This window comes from Lissotriton helveticus, chromosome 3_1 (genome assembly GCF_964261635.1).
Source record: "Lissotriton helveticus chromosome 3_1, aLisHel1.1, whole genome shotgun sequence".
NCBI classification, from domain to species: Eukaryota; Metazoa; Chordata; class Amphibia; order Caudata; family Salamandridae; genus Lissotriton; species Lissotriton helveticus.
Genome location: NC_136061.1, coordinates 62673708 through 62685820, shown reverse-complemented (window position 1 = coordinate 62685820; position 12113 = coordinate 62673708). Strand labels below are relative to the sequence as shown.

General features: G+C 52.5%; 1 protein-coding gene across 1 annotated transcript in view; it reads right to left on the bottom strand.

Annotated features, from left to right (window-relative positions):
• Window positions 1-12113, bottom strand: part of ZNF142 (zinc finger protein 142) — a 68216-nt gene that overhangs the window by 44338 nt on the left and 11765 nt on the right. The gene's annotated exons all lie outside the window — the stretch shown is intronic.

The window sequence follows — 12113 nt, the reverse complement described above, 5'->3', positions numbered from 1 at the left end:
CACTATCATTGTCAGTTTCAGGAATATGCCTGGTTTTCTAGTACTGAAATCTAGAGGTCATAAGCCCACCCATCCGTTTCTGTATTAACTCAAGGGCAAATCCTATCAGACCGTTATGCCTTTCTCTTCAAATTGCACATGGAAAATACCTAGATCATCCTTTAGATAAATGGTGATCTAGGAATAGCAGTTGCAAGCTTACGCAAGTGCATTTTGGAGGTAATGGACTAGAAAGCCTGCTCCTGGCTCAAACTGAGCCCTGAGAAGATGAAGGTGGGGGACGAAGGGAAGAATATTGGACACGCTCGACATTCTGGACCCAAACAAGTGAGACTGCTTGGAAATTTGTGTTCCAATTATTTTGATCTTATTATATATATATATATATATATATATATATATATATATATATATATATATATATATATATATCAATGAAGAAAAATATTCTGCCTTGGACCAGGTTCTTTTAGTCCCAGGATGGTGTACCATATTTTTGTGTTGTAGCAACAGCAGAGAACATAGTTTTGGTAGGCTGGGCTGACCTGGAACTGTACACAAACCATAGTGGATAGTGGCTACAATCCACAGCCACCCCCCCCTCCCCAACCCTCCTGCTCTATAAAGACAGGTGGATTGATGGGAGAAAAATCTAAGAGACAAATTATCAGAAACATACCAATGTAAGAAAGATCTATTGTATCCAATTATGAAATATCAGAGGTGTGATCAAACATTTTTAATTAAGGGAATTCAAGGAATCCTTGTGGTGCCAGCTGTGTCAGAGTTAAATGCTGCAATTTTGTCCAGTTCTAGAACTTGCAAGTTAGGGCAGAATACCTCTGTCCTTAGGACATCGCATTGGCTACTGCTGGAAATGAAATACTAATAGGGCAGAATACCTCTGTCCTTAGGACATCGCATTGGCTACTGCTGGAAATGAAATACTAATAGAAACGATAGGTCTTATCTTTAAAGTCTATCACCTAATTACAACCTGGACACACTTTTAAGAGTAAATCTCTCCCAAGGACGTAAACTACCAAATTAAAAAAATGTAATGAAAGCGCAAACCTTATATTGATCAGTTTCCCACAACTAGAAACCTTATCCTGTGCTCCATTTTTCTTACACTACCCATATGAACTTCAAGAAGCAAAGAAAAATTCTTATCAATCAGTTTTTATGATAGGCTTTACCTTTAGAATATTTATTTTTCCCCAAATATGTTTTGGGTATATAATTCTGTACACTGATGATACTGTAAAAAATGTTACATGTCAAATATGCCCCCCAGGGTTTGAACATTGGCAGCCGGTGTGGGACATTTACCTAGAGATTCAGGCCACCGGTTAGGCAAACCGTAGGAGGGGAAAGACCAGAACCTCTGTATTGTCAGAATTGTGACATAGGGCATTCGTGTTCATCCAGCTATCCGCCTCAAAGAGATAACTTTTAAATCGATCATGCAGGGTGTTGGCGTAAACATCCAAACGCTGAATAACCTAGGCATCTATGTTTGCATAAAATTGATATCCATAGGAGGCAATCAGACTATCCAGAAAATACTAAGCATCTAATTTTTGGGAGAAATAATTAAAAGATCTTAATATATTATAATGGATCTGTTGCGAGAGGGGCGTGGCCAGCCAGCCAACATGGCGGACGTGATCTGTTAGAGCTCCGTCCTTAGACCCCTAGTTCACCTGTAAGTTCTCCTTCAGAGGTGTCTTTCGTGCCCATGTTGCGAGGAGTAGGTGTGCAGGCGGACTGAGGCAGCGCGGCCCTGCAGAGGAAAGGCGCGAAAAGTATCCTGGGGTCCGGCGACCGCTGAAGAGGCCTGCGCTGCTACTGGAGCGCTGCTGTGAGGCACCGGGTGTTGCTTTGGGCCCGGGCGCCCTGTGGTACTAGCTGAGCGGTGCCCCCCCGGAGGATCGGTGGGCTCTGAGGCCCAGCGCTGCTGGCGGTTGCTGCTGGGAGGCGAGAGGCGAGGTGGGGCCCGGAGACGCTAGCGGGCTGTGGCTGAGTGTCCCGGACGAGGCCTGCGCGGGCTGCTGCGCTTGGTGTGGCGGAGACCAGAGGACCTGCCTAAGGGCGAGACAGCACTGGCAGAGGGCGCGGCAGCCCCCGAGGCCTATAGAAGCTGGGGCCTTGTGTTCCCCCTGGGGCCTGAGGCCTGCGGAGACCCACGGACTCGCCTGCCTACGGTGCCGCCGGCCTGCGGTGAAAACGCGATTGACACATAATTAAGGACACGGGAGTAGCAGCACATCACGACCCCTGTACGGTGAGGAGCGGGACCCGGGGCGGACAGGGAAAGCCCCACGGAGGAGCTGTCACACAGGGAAGGGTGTCACCTTGCGGTGCCCGGAGCAGTTTCAGCGGCGCCTAGAGGCCTTTGGTGGTGGGCCGGAGGATGTGGTGCGGAGGCCCGAACTATACTCAGCATTGGGCAGCGGTGGTGCACTGGAGGTCGTGCTGCCCCTGTACTGGCCGGCTAGAGAGAAATCCGGGCCCGGGGCCCAGAGTCTGGCCCACACTACAATGGAGTGGTGACCTTCCGAGTGTTGCTGGCAATGGGGGCTGACATAGCGGAGACTGTGGGGAGCAACTAAACAGGCGGCTGGGACAATTTCACGTGGCTGCCCTTGCAACCTTGGCACGGCCCGGAGGCCTCATGGCTACCAAGGCAGCGAGACATTGTTCTGTGTCGGATGCGGCGACAGAGGGGGCAGCCCGTTAATGACGGAGTCTGCGATTGTGCTGTGTAGTCACTGCTCAGAGGCACCGAGGGGTGATTCACTGGCGTGGGTTGAGGGATTAAGGCCTGACACATTGGGACCTGGGCGCCATTTTAGAGTCGGCGCCATTTTAGCGGCTAATGTAGTCCGAGCGACTCATTTCTAGTGCGAGATCTGCGCCACGCATAGAGGAGGCACCAGGCGTTCGGGACTGTGCTGGACAAGTCGGATTCATCCCCATGTGACACTGAGGCCCCTGCTGCTTGGGTGTACAGGGGAGGAGTAGGAGATGTTTACCGCTGAGGAAGCACAAGTAAGGAGGCCCCTGGAGAAGGTGAAGGTGGTGAGGCCCCTGGAGAAGGTGAAGGTGGTGAACTCTCCCTGAGCTGCGCGGTGCAGTCAGGCTGTCGCCTAAGACGCCCCCCGAGTTGCAATTGGCCGTCCAGTGGCACGACCCTGGACGGTGACGGCGCCCGACACGAATAGGAAGTTCCCTCCGCTGCTGCTGGCGCCACCCCTGGACTGGTGAAGCGACTTCTCCCCTATTTTCCAGGAGGAGGCCTGATCCTGGACAGCTGGTGGCTGACAACAAGTGTGGATGCCTACTGCGCAACAGCTTGTAATGGGCAGGTTCAGGGATAAGTCCCAACATAAGCAGCAGGCGACTGACGGTCTTGGCTCCTCGCACGGACATCAGAATGATAACATGGAGCCGGCGGCAGCCCTCGCAGCTAAGATGGACTCTGTGCTAGTGACGGTGGGGCGCATAGGCACTACCCTGGAGCAAACTAAAGTGTCACTGGAGGCCCGGATCGATAAGGTCACGTCGGACTTCACTCTTCTTCATGCTGATCATTGCAAGTTGTCGGAGTCAGTTACTGCGCAACGTCAGTCGCTCCAAGAACTGCAGCCTGTGGTGCAAACTCATGCTTCAGCGCTCCAAGATATAATAGACAGGTTTCATTTGCTGGAGGATCGCATCGAGGATGCGGAAGGGCGCTCCAGGCGCACTAGTGTTTGGGTAGTCGGGCTCCCGGAGGGCGAAGAAGGGAAGGACCCGGAGCAGTATGCTGAGAACTTGTTGCGGGAACTCCTACCCCTGGGGATGTTGTCCCCGCACTTTGTGGTAGAAAGAGCGCACAGAGTGCCAGCGCAGAAGCCCCGACCCGGAGCTCGGCCTCGTCCGTTCCTCTTCAAACTCCTCAATTACCGCGATCGGGATGTGGTGCTCTGTGAAACTAGGAAGCTGGGTGATCTCACAGTAGGGAACAGCCGTGTGATGTTCTTTCCAGATTGCACAGCAGCAGTACAAAGAAGGAGGAGCACGTACATGGCTGTGAAGAGAAAACTGAGGGAACTAGAGCTACCATACTCTTTGTTGTTCGCCTCTCGCCTCCGCGTGGTTTCGAAGGAGGGTGCCCACTTCTTCGATGCCCCATCCGACGTCTGGGACTGGCTGGAGGTGACGGGACAGTGGAAAGGAGCACGACCTGCAGGCCCGAAGGAGGGTGGGTGGCAGGAGCAGTGATCGAGGAGGCGCAGAAGGAGAGGGGCTCGCCGGGGCACGGGCCTTGGCCCAGTTGTACCCAGTCCGGAGAAGATGTGACTGGAACGACAGGAAGCACTTGAAGCGGTTGTGGCCCTGGGAGTGGTAAACGGTGTTGCCCGCTTGGACTCCCAGCCACACAGTGACCTGGAAATAAGTGGCTCGTCATCCCCATCCAAGGTGCTTTCTGAAGTCATGAACATGCCAGTGTTGACAACCCAAACAGCTGACCAGCTTATGTAACGGAGCAGTGGACTATGGCGGACACACAGGGGTCTCTGAATACGCTATCTTTTGTACCCTTCTAGAAATATTGATGTGCGTGCTGTTACAATGTGTTCTCTGCCAAGCGCGTTTGTGCTGCTATGCGATCATGTACAGTTAAGCACATGCGGGTGTATCTGCTGGCGCTAAGCACTCACTACATTCATGGGCTCCTCTGCTGGTGACCCGTACCGGCCCTGCGTGTTTAAATACCCTGGATTCCCCAAGCACCTCTTGAACGCTCGGGAGGACTGAGATAGGGGCGTACCATAGTTTGGTTGTTGGCAGCACACTCACCCAGACAGCCACTGCGCTGGACTAACACTTTAAGTGGTGGATCTTGTTGAGGTTTGGACGTATGCCCCATTGGGGACTCGCCCTTTTAGTTACACTGTTTGTAATTGTTCTCATGTTTCAGTTGCGGCACACTGATATCCCCTTCCCTGATGGTGCCCATAGGCCCCCCTCCGAGGTGCTCCCCCGGCCCTGTGCGGGTGCGAGGCGTCCAGACACATGACACACACTAACATACTGACCTGGAACATCCGCGGTATGCACACCCCGTCACGCCGTTACTCGGTCTTCTCCTATATGCAGCGACATGGGGTGGGGATTGCCCTCCTTCAGGAGACACACATGACTCAGATAGAGCTCGACAAACTCCGCAAGCGCTGGGGGGGGGCAAATTTATGGCACAACCTTTTCTGCGCATGCGCGCGGCACACTGATATGGGTGAGGGCGGGTGTCCTTCATTTGTAAGGACGTGAGGGTGGACCAGGTGGGAAGGTACTCCATAGTGCAGGGCCGATTGAATGGTCAGGAAGTCCTGTTAGGATCCCTTTATACACCGAACACGGACCAACCCTCCTCCCTAGCAAGCTTGAATCAGGTCCTTCACCCATATGCTGGCCTTCCCTGGCTGCTTGGTGGGGACTTCAATATGGTGCTGGACGTGGGCCTGGACCGCTCTTTCCCACCCCTCCGAGCTGCAGCGGTGACGTCTAATGTGCAAGCGTGCCCGAGACTGGCTCTCGCACTGGGAGGTACATGACTTATGGCGCGCGCAGCATCCTGCAGACAGAGTATACTCCTATTACTCATCAGTTCACGACTTGCATGTCCGGTTAGATCGGATAGTCGGCACCCAGTCACTGCTCCCGCTTCTTGCCAAATCAGAGTATCTGGGGAGAACACATTCTGATCAGAACCCCCTATGGTTCCAGATTAGTTGGGAGGCGAACCGCCCACCTGTGCCTACGTGGAGGCTACAGCCTGCCGCGCTTGAGGATGCTGAGTTTCGCTCTTCGCTGGGCACGGCCATCCTTGCCTATTTTGAAGTCAATGCAGGGACTGCGAGTAACGCCATGGTGGAGTGGGATGCACACAAAGTAGCCATCCCGGAGCACTGTATGGGGGCCACGTGGAGCATACGCAAAACACAGTCTGCTTCCCTGACGCGCCTGGAAGCTGAGCTCCTGCGATAGGAGAGGGAGGGTGAGGGGACAGGTGAGCACTCGCGCACACTGAGCGACCTACACGCTAAGCACGCAGTTCTCATGGAGCAGCTGAGATGCCATAATTATGCGGCGCACACAGCTAGAACACACACCAGGGCGGACAGAGCCCGCCAGCTGTTAGCCTGGTTGGTACAGAGAGATGGACGTGGTGCCCAGATACGAGCTCTCTGCACAGTGGAGGGGGAGATGGTGAACACGCAGCGCGAAATACATCGTGCCCTGACCGGTCACTACACGCAGCTATACAAAGCCCGAGGCACCGGCCCCAGACATGTGCTAGAAGGGTTCCTGTATTCTGTTACCTTGCCTGTGGCCTCTGAGGAGCACAAGGACGCGCTTAACGCACCCCCTTACGCTGGAGGAAGTGGGAGACGCGATTCAGTCTATGGCGACGGGAAATACTCCAGGGCCAGATGGCCTGCCTGCCGAATACTGTAAGGCAAACAGGGAAACCCTCGCGCCCTTACTCCTTCAGCTGTATAATACAGCAATAGACGAGGGCTTGTTCCCTCCATCCATGCGGGAGGCATTCCTGGTCTCATTGCCCAAGCCGGACAGGGACCCCACAGCCCTGGGTTCATACAGGCCACTGACAATGCTCAACGTGGACTATAAAGTCTTCGCAAAAATACTCGCAGAACGACTAGCGCCGGTGGTCCCCCACGTAATACACTCTGATCAAAACGGGTTTGTGCCAGCGAGATCCACGTCCTTGAACCTCAGGAAGTACTTTAGGGTGGCGGCCGAGGCAACGAGGGAATGGCCCAGGGCGGGGTGCCTGACATTAGACCTGGAAAAGGCTTTTGACTGCCTGGAGTGGGGTTATTTGTCCGCAGTACTGTCGCGGTAGGAGCTTGACTTAGGTTTCCTGCAGATGATCGATCTCCTTTACAAAAACCCAGTAGCCCGTGTGCGGCTGGGCCCCTACATCTCTGAAGCGGTGGAGGTGGGCCATGGCCACCCGACAAGGATGTCCCCTGTCCCCGCTACTGTTCACGCTGGCTATAGAACCCCTAGCGGCGGCAATGCGGAAGACTATGAGACGGAATTCCTTTGGGAGATGCAATTAATCAGGTATCGCTTTATGCCGACGACCTGCTGGTATTTGTGAGGGACGTGGGATGCATACCAGAACAACTAGCCCAGTTGTTGCGCAAGTTCGCAGATGTCTCGGGGCTCCAGGTGAATGCGGGCAAATCCTGCCTTTATGCGTTTGGCAATGGGGTAGAAGATCCGGGGTATTGCCTCGAAGGCACGAGAGTCCAATGGAAGGCTGACACATTTAAGTATCTGGGGATCCAGATCTACAGTCAACCGGCTGACCTATTCGACGGAAATCTGGGGCGGGCGGTGGCAGCGCTTAGATCCCAGATAAGCTTTTGGTCCACACTCCCGCTGACAACCACTGGCAGAGTGGACCTTGCCAAAATGGTCATGCTCCCCCGACTCCTGTACTATTTTGTTAATCTGCCTCTATTAATCCCGGCCTCTTTCTTTTCTACGCTTAATGCGGTCCTTTATCTGGGGTACGGCCCGGCACGGACTGGCGCTGGTGAAATTATACCTGCCAACTGACAAGGGAGGACTGGCCGCCCCCTGCTTCGAACATTACTACCTAGCCGCGCAGCTCCAATGGATCGCCCGCTGGTTGGCGGATAGCGGAAGAGACGATACTGCTACAGATGAGCCGCCATACTCTCTGGAGCATGTCACCAAACTCGTTCATCCACTGGCGGCGCCTGAGCGACCCACTCCGCTGCTGCTGGCAGTGGCGTATAAATGCTTCCGCAGAGCCCTGTTCCTCACACGAAAGGTGCTCTCGTACGCGCCTACTATACCTTTGGAGGGTTTCCCAGGTGGCGAGGGGGTCCTCACACATCCCATGATAGAGCAGTGGAGGGAGGCAGATGTCCAGACACTGGGCGATCTTTACAGAGATGGAGCGCTAGTGGCTTATGAGACACTGGTCTCTGAGGACGGGTTTTCCCCGGGGGGTTCTTGCTACATCGCTCCCTCGTAGCGAAGCTGACGGCCAGGTGGGGAGATGTGGCGACGGAGCCTGAACAGCACTTAACAATGCAATACCTCCACGTCATGGGGAGGGGCAAACATCTGGTCCGCTGGTTTGCTGCGTCGCTACAGATCCACGCGGAGATCAGTTTGGCCCCACTTAGAGGCAAATGGGAGCATGATATGGGAAGGTTGCTCTCTGATAAGGAGTGGGAGAGAATTCTTAAAAGTCCGGTATGCATTCCCAGAAACATGCGCTTTCGCCAGATACAACTTTATGTTGTTCATAGAGCCTATCTCACACCTGAGATAATCAACAAGTACTTCCATCACTCAGACGTGTCCTGCCCCAGGTGTGGTGAGATGGGTGCGGGACTCCTCCACCTTTTGTGGAGCTGCCCTGGGCTGGGCACTTACTGGAGTGCAATCAGTGAGCTGCTTAAGAAATACACTGGTCGTATTATACCCTTCGATTGCCCTGAATACATTTTGCATCATTTCAGGAGACCACCCAAAGATAAGGTATCGTCCCGTTTCTTAGATCTGGGGATGGTGGTGGCAAAGCGCCTCCTTACGAGGCGATGGAAGGGGTGTGACCCGCCTGGCGTGCAGGCGTGGACTTCTTCTCTTCAGGCATGGGCCCGGGCGGAGTATACTGCCATACGTAGAGAGGAAACCTTGGGGCACCGAAAAGAACCAATAGCGGAGCGCTGGGAGCACATGCTTAACACCTTACAGTTACCAGGTGGGGTTGGTGCTGCGGGTGCTGTAGAGGTTTAGGTGGGCGCTCTTGGGGGTTGGATGGACCGTGGGCTGCTCTCCTTTCTCGATAATCGGTTAGGTACAACTATTGGCCCTCTGGGGCATACAGGTTTAAGGTGCAAGCCCAGCTGTGGCTGGGGGTGCGTGCGCGGGCGGGGGGCGGTGGGCCGAGGGGTGGGAAGGGGATTAGCATGAGTATATGTCTGTGGTTTTGCCGCTGTTTCAATTTATTTACGGTTGTTGTATAAATGTCATTTTTGTACGCAAGTCCAAGTAGGTGGGTCCACCCAAAACCCTGCTATTGTACAAGGCTCAACGCGAGGACAGTCATGGACTAATCTGGAGTTTGGCTGCTTAGGGACTCCACGCTCTAGCCAGCTTTGGGCGATTATCCTTGGCTTATGAGATACCACAACTGTGATATTGTGTCTCTAATTTGTAATGCTATCATGTATACGAATGCTCAATTGACATGCCCAGATAGTTGTGCTGAAATGGTTGAAGTTCATATTGTACTATGAAAACCCTAAAATGCCAATAAACATATTTGACAAAAAAAATATATAATAATTGATCTGTTGCCTGGCCACCAGATCAAACTAAACATTACTTTAAACTTAATTTCAAATGTTATCCAACCTATTTCATGCAAGAATACAAAATGGGTGACAATTACATTCGCTTTTGTTGAAAGGAATTTTAAACCTACCAAGGGAGTGCCTATCAAAAAGTCACAATGACTGACTGCGGAAACCTTTGTGCTCAAGGGTTAAATTAAATCCAAATTTTTATTTATAAAGAATAGACGCTCTTATTCATGGGCCATCAAGAAATTTAATTGTTGTCCTAGGAAGATTTAAATAATAGAAACTCTTAACTCACCAAGGAGGGTGTTGCCACGGTTTAGTGGACAGTAGATTCTGAATGAAATTCCTGTATTTCTATACCCCAAATACGCCCACTGCATCACATAAAATATAATGTGCGGAGGCAAGTACAATCAGTCTCTGTGGGCATGTCATATTAGTCTTCCTTCATCTAGAACTTTTGGTGTGAGGAGACCAATTTTACATTTGAATATAGGTGGTGAAAATAGGACCACTAAAGAAGGTTCCTCGAAGACTGAGACACAAGGACTAGAATGACCGTTCTCTACCTCTGCATTTCTCTAAATGCACAAGTCTAAAAGCAATACATATTGCATTAACTGATATAGATGTGAAACGTTTATGTCAGGGGGTCCCCTGCTCGGCGCCGGCTGAGTTAACTGCCTCTTCGTCTTCCCCACAGACCGGCAGCTATGGGCCCTTTAAGGATAGCCTGGCCTTACATATCCCCGGACCACCTGACTTTGTTGGCCTATCAGAGCCGACCTCGCAACTTAAGGAGGCGGACCCGGAAGACGCCAGTGCTCGGATGCCTCGAGGAATCACGTCTTGGGACACAGACGTGCAGCGCCAGGAACATCAGGCCAACCAGGACGAGGACGGACCTTGTATGCCCGGAGCCGAGGACGACGCGGAGGAGCCCCTTCTGAGTGCAGCCGGTGGCGAGAACCTGACGGAGGGTGTAGCGGAAGCAAGGAAGCCAGGAGGCCAACGGTTCCGTGTTCCGCCCAGCCACACGAAGGAGGACGCGTGGCTTCTCCAGGTGCGTGGTCGTTTGCGTACCCTGTTTCAGTTTAAGAGGGGAGGGACCGGGTAGGCCGCGAGGCACTGTCAGGGCACCGTGTTCTTTCCTGCACACAATTCACGGGTCGCTATACTCAGTAGACTTTGCTTTGTTGGTGGTGGTTGCCTGTTCCCTCACTCCCTGCCCTGACTGTACAAGTAGAAACTGGACAGTCTACTAAAGCCCGTTGTTCTTTTCTTCTTTTTCATACGCTGGAGTCCGGCTCTTCGCAACCAGGGGATAAGACACAGAAGCCCCAGGATCCTGGACTCTGCCTATTGTTATATCATTCAATCCTGTGTTTCACGCCAAATAAATAGTTGAACTGTCGCCCCACTATTGGCTCCTTCCTTCTTGCACCCTCAAAGGTGACAAGTGGCGAGCCAGATAGGAGCATCCATCTGACAGCATAAGATGGAGGCCATGTTAACCCAGATGAGTGAAGGGCATGCCAAACTAGAGTGGGCGATTGGACAGACAAACGAACAGGCTGAAAACGACAGAGCCTCCTTCACGGCTGCTATGTAACAACAGTCCGAACATTTAACCAAACTAGCAGAAGGCCAAACCCAATTGTTGGCTGTCCTGGGTCAAGGCAGAGTAGCAGCCCCTCCTGGAGCCGTAGTACCCCTACAGAAGTATGTCGCTGGAGACGACCCTATCTCCTTTTTCCTTAATTTTGAAAGGGCGGCTAGAGCCAGCGCATGGCCTGGGGAGAGATGGCCCTTTTATCTGGCACCTCTCCTTACGGGTGAAGCCCAGGCCGCCTACCAATTGGCCAATACGGATGGGACAGCCACCTATGGACATGTGAAACAGATAGTCCTGGATAGGCTGGGGGTTGATGACGAGACACACAGAATACGCTTCAGACAAGAAAGAGGAACCCCAACGGACGCTCCTAAGACTCTGTTCTACAAACTGAAAGACGCAGCGGATAGGTGGTTAAAGCCACAAGAGGGGAACATGGACAATGTCATGAACAAAATATACTTAGAACAGTTTCTAGAGGCCCTGCCCTTTGGCACACAGCGGTGGCTCCGACAGCATGCAGGGTTGACATTAGACCATGCCATCGAAATGGCAAACTCATATGCTCGAGCTCAAACAAGGCCTACGTATAGAGAGCCAGAGAAACCCGTTCTTTCCAAAACCAACCCAAAGCCTGACAAGAAACCCTTCAAGCCTCAAAACGAACTTCCGTCATTTAAGCCTAGGCCTTTAAAGCTTGAGCCCCCGGTTATGACTAGTCCGCAGTGTTATGAATGCGGCGAGTGGGGCCATATAGCGAGGTTCTGCCGCAAAAAGAAAGAAAAAGAAGAAGAGCCCATGGAGGTGGGATATGTGCCTCGTGCTATCATGTATGCCCAAGAGACAGGACCAGCCTTCTACGTAAGTGTCCTAGTTGACAATAAGAAAACTCGTGCTTTACTGGACTCCGGGTGTCGCCATTCTGTGGTTAAACAAAGCACCCTGTCCCCTTCTTCTGTGCTTTTGGACCGTACAGTCCGCATCAAATGTGTACATGGGGATATACGTACCTACCCTCTAGCACAGGTCACTCTAACCACCGAAAAGGGAACCCAAGTACAGTGCGAGTT